Source organism: Callithrix jacchus, chromosome 8 (genome assembly GCF_049354715.1).
Source record: "Callithrix jacchus isolate 240 chromosome 8, calJac240_pri, whole genome shotgun sequence".
In the NCBI taxonomy this organism is placed as follows: domain Eukaryota; kingdom Metazoa; phylum Chordata; class Mammalia; order Primates; family Cebidae; genus Callithrix; species Callithrix jacchus.
The window spans coordinates 135542959-135550865 of record NC_133509.1 but is presented as its reverse complement, the minus strand read 5'-3'; the positions used below and the strand labels follow the sequence as shown (position 1 = coordinate 135550865).

The window sequence follows — 7907 nt, the reverse complement described above, 5'->3', positions numbered from 1 at the left end:
AGCTCTCGAACCCTGAGCCACAGTTCCAATCTCTGGGGTCCTCAGAGCCCCCAATGCTCTTGCTGTTCCCTGACTCTCCTCATAGCATGGTTGCTGACACTGATGCTTCAGGGAAGCTGCTTAACTCCGTCCCATTTCCCAACAAGCTCTGAGAGTCATTAAAAATAATAGTGGTTGTGCCTTTGCAGATATAAAGCAAGAATGGCTAGTTTTGGCATTTCTGCCAAGCTTAGAAAACACAGAAAAACCTTATTTTAAAAAGGAGGGAGGGAAGGCTTTTGTAAATCTACCACCAAGAGTCAGCCACTAGTTACTAGCTTCCTAGCTCCCTTTCTAGAGCAGTGCTGTCCAATAAAAATGTAGAATGAGGCCAGCACCTCCCAAAGAGCTAGGATACGTGGCTCACACCTGTATCCCAGCACTTTGGGAGGCCGAGGCGGGTGGATCACCTGAGGTCAGGAGTTCAAGACCAGCCTGACCAACATGGAGAAACCCCGTCTCTACTAAAAATACAAAATTAACCCAGCATGGTGGCACATGCCTGTAATCCCAGCTACTCAGGAGGCTGAGGCAGGAGAATCACTTGAATCCAGGAGGTGCAGTAAGCTGAGATCAGGCCATTACACTTCAGCCTGGGCAAAAAGAGCAAAACTCCATCTCAAAAATAAATAAATAAATAAATAAATAAAACCATACAGTGAGCCACACAGGTAATTTCACAATCTCTAGCAACATGTTTTGAAAAGTAAATTTCATCTGGCTGTCAACCAGGTGAAGTTAATTTTAACAATATATTGTTATTTAGCCCAATGTATTCACAATATTATCTCCATGTGTAATCAATATAAAAATATTAGCGAGACAGTTCCCACTCTCCTTTTGAGCCAAGTCTTTGGAGTCCCGTGTGCCACTGCACTAACAGCACCTCTCAGCTTGGTTCCAACCGCATTTCAAGTGCTCAGTACCCAGTGGCTCATGGCTGCTATCTCAGACAGTGTGGGTCTAGGTGCTTTTTAAAGCAAATGGGCAAGGGTTGAGTGTGGTGATGCTGGACTGTCAAGGCCTGTGCAGTTTGGGGCGCTGCTGGTCTTGCGATAATGAAATCCCTTCCTTCCTCAGGGCCTGCTGCTCCATGCGCACCATGTAGAATCCATACTCCTTCCCAAGTGCTCCACGCATTATTAGGTGGGGAATAACTGGATGCCAGGAAAAGAAAGGGCAAGATAGCTTCATGGTGCCCTGGCTCGACAATGGTGAAGCCTTTGAGAGGCCTCCGAGGGTAAGAAACTGGGAGTCCCCAGAATCCCTCAATCATCCTCATTCACGTCGCTGCGGCCCTGTTTTCCACACTTCCGGTTCCTCGGATTTCCTACTCCAGGCAGAGGCTCCAAGACGCCTGGTACTTCAGGGTTTGACATCCTGCCAGCTTGGGCTCCCCTTACGTTGCTAACCGCGTGTCTCCCAAGATGAAAGACTGTAAGAGAAGATAAAAATAGTTCCCGGGGAGGGGACTGCTTCAGCTGGCCCAGTGTGTACAGTCCCGGTTTCATCTCTGATGTGAATAATTCATCTCTCCTAAAACGCCGCTGCTGAGTTGGGAACATCACTATTGCATTTTTTTGATGAGGCACTTTTTAAAAAATCATAAACACCCAGCACATTAAGAGGAGAGCCTGAAGTACGCCATTTAGAGCCATTTGCTCAGGCAGAAAGCAGCGCGCGTGAGCTGCGCCGGCAGCTTGTTCCCCAAGTTGACATATCAAAGCTGCCTTTGGTTTCCTCCCTTGCTTAGACGAGGGAATATGACCTTGTTTCTTGTGAAGAGTTAGCAGAGGTGGCCCTGGAGAAGGAAACGGCCTGGCCAGGGCAGCAGGCAGCCTGAGAACCGGCCCTCGCCCTCTTCGGGCCTCTTCTTAATGACCTCGTGAAGATAAGCACAAGTAAACCACGCTGCAGTGAGGCCAGCTCAGTGCATGTTCTTGAAGAAGCCAAAGGGCGTCTGGCAAGGCTCTGGGGATATGAATAATAACATGAATAACTGTGACCATTAATCACTTACTACATGCCTGGCCGCCCACACTAACAGCTCTCGATGTGTTATCTCATTTCATCCTTGCAACGCTATGAAGAGGGACGCTCTTATTATACCCATTTCACAGATGAGGGCACTGAGGCTTGGAGGGCAGGGATGAGTCATTTGCAGGGCTGTCTGCTCTTGTCCTTCTCCAGGTCTCTCAGTGGGGAGGGACACTCCCCTCCAATTGCTGATAGTCCCTAGAATCACAGCTGAGCCCAGAGCAGGTGTGCAAAGAGGTCACCAGAGCTCTCTCACGGCCTTTCACTCTCTCCGATGACCCTGAAGCCTCAGGCTCCCCTAGTTCACCAAGCCTGGGCTTCTGGGAGTGAACCTGGTCCTGCTGCCTGCCCCACACCTTCTACATCTTTGCCTCAGGTCTTGGGGGACAGGATTGAGGTGGCCCTGTCCCCTCTGTCCCCTCAGTCCCCCATGACAACTCATGGGTTCCAGATTTTCTGTTTCCCTGGAGCAGGAAAATGGAACCCAGTGGTTTGGTCTGGCTTCCCACGTGAAAAGTCACCTCCTGGACCTTGGAGCCTCCCCTCCGGTACAGTAGGGCCAGGGTGGAGGGTGGCCCCATGGGGACAAGGCTTGGCAGAGCCAGCAGGGAAGTGGCTGGCATGGCAGCCATCCACAGCTGGGCCCAGGCCTGCCTCAGTGGTACACACAGGGGCCCAGCTCAGGCCCCATGAAGAGGGAACTAGAAACAATTTTCCTCACCTCGCACGAATCCCATCCCAAATTCCCACCATCGGCTTCCGGGGAGCGGAGGCCTGAGCGCCTCTCCTCCTGTGGAGCTCGAGTATGGTGCTGGGTCCTGAAGGCCTCAAAATCCCTGTCTGGGCCCCCAAGCCCCCGTCTCCAGAAGGCAGGGAGCCGCCCTTCCAGCTTTGGGCCTACTGACATGGGACCCAGCGTCTGTTGGTCCAAGTCCAAGGATTACGAAACGCGGGTGACTGCCCTGCCCTTCCCCTGCTGCCTGTGTGGGGCCCGCATCCCGGCCCCCACATCGCGAAGCCCCAAGCTTTCTGGAGGCGCTTGGCCTCATTTTATTCCCCCAATAAGCCCCTGCGGTGGCCAGAGCAAGACTCTTAGCCCATCTCTCTGGCAGGAGAACTGGGGAGTCACGGCAGTGCCCTGGCCCCAGCATGCGGAAGTGCGGCGAGCTCCTGGGATTTGGGATCCTCTTGGAAATTCTCAAAGGAGCCAGCCCCTTTTTTGCCAAGTGAGTCCCACTGGGCCCATCAAACTTCGCTCCCCATGAGTTTGGGGTGGCTTCAAGCAGGGTCCCCCCTGCAGAGGGACAGGGACAGCCCTGAGTGGTGAAGCGGGGCTCTGTAGCATATCTCCTGGTAAGGAGTCCCCTGGCCACACCACTGCCCAGGGATGCTGCCCCAGCGGGACCCTCAGCCTCCTAGGCTTGGACCGAGGCAGAGCGGGCTCGGGCCACACATGTGACCTTCTGTATATGTCTTTGTGTATATGTACATGTATATGTATATGTATATGTATATGTATATGTATATGTACATGTACATGTACATGTATATGTATATGTATATGTATACGTATATGTATATCGCCTGTCTCTGAGGCTTCTCCCCATTCCCCAGCTCAACTACAGTGGACACTCTGCCTTGTCCAGACCCCACCCTCACCTGGACCGAGGTTGTCACGGTTGGCCTGCATGCCAGATGGCAGCTCCTCGGGGCAGTGACAGCATCTTTCTTTTCTTGAGCTTCTCTGAAGCCACCATACCGCACAGTTCAACCCATGTTTGTTGAATGAAGAAATGACCTAGAATGACCTAGAATGGGGCCTTACCCTTTTGCTCCCAGGACAAAGGCATTTGCTCCCTCCAGGGCTGCTTTGCCAGAACCACCACCCTTGCTGTCCTCTGCTTCACCCTTACCTCCCATGGCCCCCACTGGTTGTCCACCTTAAAGGGAACCCCAAAGCCAATGAGTGAGGCATGAAACCCTGACTTCCAAGTCCTCCCCACCTGAGCTCCTCCCACGGGAGCCTCTGGATGGAGAAGGTTCAGGCTCACCTGAGCTGGGACCTACCTGTGTTCCTAAGGGCGTGGCCTTTCCGGCAACTGGACCCAAGTCACCCTCTGGAGACGTTAGCATCCAGGCTCCTCTGATCCTGAAAGGGAAGTTGCCTTTTGCACCTCCTGGCAGGGAGCACCCAGTGTCCCCGTCTTCTGCTGTCACCTGCTTCACAGCACATCTCCCAAAATGCTTCAGAGCAGTTTCCATTTTTCCATGAAAGAAACGACCCGTTTTCCAGGTTTCTTTCTCCTCCGGGCCTCTGTGGCAGCGAGTGCCGCCTTTGCCGTAAGATAATTTCGGGCACTTGCCTCTCTCTTTCATGCAGAACTGTTCAAGGCTCTTTCCTCTGACTGACTTTCATGTCGCAGAACTCCGGTAAGCTTTCATCTGCCTGGGGAAGCTGTGCCTTGAGGAACCAGGGCAGGGAAGGAGGGCTCCTGATGGTGAGCAGGGGATGCAAATGGGTGCAGAGCTCAGAGCTGCCTCTGCCCCCCAGTCCTGTCCCCAGGCAAGAGCCACCCTGCCTCGCGCTCCCCCGCCTGCTCTGGGAAGGGTGCTGTGAGGCAGGCAGGGCAGAACCATCCTGAAATCCTCATCTGGATCATTGGTTCATTCCAGTGGCAAAGAAACTCACTCCCAGGAATCCAGGTGTATTCAAGGAAGCTGCTTTGGTGGAAAGAGCACTGGGGCAGGAGTTGGGCCTAGGTTCAAGTGACAGCAGGTGCTGAGTCCTCAGGGTCTCTACAGTTCCTGGCAGGGAAGGCCTGGCCACATTACCGTCTCCGACATTTGCCTGATATAAAATGGGCCGCTTGTTGGGATTTCACTCCTGTCTCTGAATATCCACCACCATGGAATTTTGTATTCCTTTGCCCCAGGTCAGACCCCACCATCAGAGCTGCCACATCTCCCAGCCATGTGGCCCTGGGAGAGCCACCTCCTCTGTGTGCCTCAGTTTCCCAACTGTGTTTCCTCAGTGTTGTGAGGACTGGGTTGCATCGAAAACCACTCACATGTACCGATGGAGTGTTACCGTTTCCAAATACACATGCCTCATCACTGGTACTAATTCCCACCAAATAAAAAATGCTGAGGTTTTCACCAGTGAACCAGCTCACAGCAACCACAGCGGAGCTGGGCTCAGGGTGAGCAGCCTTGGATCATTTCGAAGCGGCCTTGGGACCTAAATTCCATTCCCCGTGGGCAGCAGCTCTCCTCCAAGCCTCCAGCTGGGAAAGAGAATGGCCCGTCTTCTTTCTCCACCTCCAAGCCGAGGGCACTCGGCCATGAGCCAGCCCTTCACAAATCACTCACTCTTCATTCTCACAGCAAGCCTCACGAAAGCCCCATGTCACAGATGAGGAAACTGAGGCTCCACAACATGAAGCAGCTTTCCCAAGGCCCCATCTGTCTCCTGGTGAGCTCCTTCCCAGTGACGGGGCCCGTGCTCTGTCTGTGGGGCCCCGAGGCCACCCCGTTTCACCTGACGGGAGGCTGTCCTGCCGCAGGACAGCAAGGGCTGGGATGGGCCTCCTGGTCTCAGTTCCATGCTTCTGTCTACTCTGTGCCCCATGCTGCCGGCTGACTTCCAGCTGCCCAGGGACACCGCAGCCCCAGCAGGGCGGACCACCCTGGGCTGCCCCCGAACTGTCAGAGCCGTGGGTTCTGCCCATCTGTACCCATCTGTCTCACCTGTAACCCTAACAGCAGCCTCTGTCCAAAACCACCAGCACGGGCCTCCCCCACCTCACAGTGCCACCTCTCCAACCCATCCCTGCCACCTGGAGCCCGAGGGACTGTCGGAAGCCTGCTGGGGGAGGCGGTCAGAAGGTGGAGGCTAAAGGGGACAGCGTGGAGGACTCCAGAGGTGCTAGGCTGACGGCAGACACTGCTGCCCCCGCCAAAGTCCCCGGCCACTGGGGTCATTATTTTTCCATCGGGGAGGCATTGTACACGCATTTCTTAAAAATGAGGAGGGAAGGACGTCTGCAGGAGCGTTCCCTGCGTTGGAGTCACCAGCAGCTCACGGCTCATTGCTCCCGTCTCCTCCGGCTGCAGTTAAGCCAGAGATCCCAGGCGCCGCTGCCGGCCCAGCTCAGTCCCAGCACAATAATCAGCCCTAGTTAAGGGAGGAGGATAAAGGCGGGTCGGGACTCCAAGTACAACAGCCCCCAGTGGCCATCTCTGCAGACCACCTAGCTGCCTTGGTCACGTGCAGTCAGGGGAGCCACAGAACATTCAGGGCCTCCTTGGTGGGAAGCCACGGACACGGGGCCCCCCATGAGGGCCCTCAGTTTTCTCATCTGTAATATGGGGGAGCAGACAAGTCCCCCACATTACCCTCTGCAGGCCTAACTTTGGTTCTCGCCATTTTAGCCTCCATGTCCCAATCTCCTGGGTCAGACCTGCAGACACAAGCCCCGTAATCTGCACTTCCCAAGGTGCCCCAGGGAGCCCCTCCGTGGAACTGAGTGTGCCAAGGCCTGAGAGGAGGGCAGGTGGCCAGAGGATCCTGGGGTCCCTCTCCCAGCCTAACCCCACCCCCAGGCCCTGTGGCTTCTCCTCTGCAAAGGCACCAAGAGGGAGGTCAGGCCCTGTTGGAGGAGCCGGTGACGCAGGTCAGCACCCCGGGCCAGTGGGTGCTGCCGTGGCCTCAGGCCACAAGGGGGCAGAGGCACCCAGCAAGGCCGCCGCCGTTCTGACGATCCGGGCCTGCCTCACTGTGCCCTGCGGTCCTGTGCCCCCCGCTTCCCGCCGCGGAGGAGACCCCGGGGGGGGGGCAGGGGCGGGGGGAGGCCTCTCCGTGTGGCCTGGGTGGTCCTCGGGTCCTCGGCCCCTGCCCCCCTTTCTGTTCCAGAAAGCTCCTTCCAACACTGCCCAGCCCTGCGGCCTCCCATCCCTGACCCAGGAATCCCATCTCACTCCAGCGCCTGCCCTCCCCTTCCACGGTGCAGGCAGCTTCATCCCTGCAGAGTCTAATTCCGCCCTCATTCGCCCCATTTCACAGGACGGGTAAACTGAGGTCCAGAGAGGGTAGGGACTGGAGCTGAGGCCCTCCCTTCCAGAGCAGCAATCCTAGAATTGGGAAACTTTGCCTTTTGTTGTGAGAAACGCTGTTGAGAATTTCTTAATTCCCCTTTGGAAAAAAGACAGGTTGTGCTGTGTGCAGAAATCGTTATTCAAAAATTACAGACTCTGGTTGTTTCTATGGAAACATTTTTTCACCTTATGCAAATGAAGGAAGCGGCATGAAAACAACGCCTTCCCTTTCTGCCCCCTCTTCTTTCTTTCTGGAACCTTGAAAAGCTGCTTGAAAAGTTTTGTCCTCTGCAGTGGGGCTGGAGGTGGCCTCCGACCCTGTGGGGGGAGTTTGCTTCATTAAGTCCCCAGGCTCTACGGCCTGGGCCCCGCCGAGGCTCAGGGTTACCCGGCCAATTACTCTGAGGCCCAGATCCATTTACTCCCACTCTGATCATTAGAGTGGTAGGTGGCAAATGTCATTCCAGAGTGTCTTCCCTGTCCCCTTCAAAGGGGGACCCCTGCTTCCCAGCAGGAGGGAAACACCCCCATCCCACAGAGGGGCCATTATTTGCCCAGCCGGACTTGCGTTCTCTTGGGGAGCCAGCCCTCTGCACTCACCCCTGCACTCAGCTCTGCCTCCACCCCTGTGAAAGGACCTCCCCACGCCAAGGGACAGGAATGCTGGGCATATCTTTCCTCTGTTTTGAGTCAAGCCCCTTGGTCAAGTCTCTTTGCCTCCTTGAGCCTCGTTTTCT

General features: G+C 55.3%; 1 long non-coding RNA gene across 1 annotated transcript; it reads right to left on the bottom strand.

The window, feature by feature from the left end:
* Positions 1–711: 711 nt before the first annotated feature.
* LOC144577473 (uncharacterized) lies at positions 712–4677 on the bottom strand. The gene is made up of 2 exons (XR_013521542.1): positions 4144–4677; positions 712–2010 (listed from the first exon to the last, which is right to left on the bottom strand). It is a non-coding gene; the product is annotated as an uncharacterized LOC144577473 (long non-coding RNA).
* Between the last annotated feature and the right edge of the window lie 3230 nt (positions 4678–7907).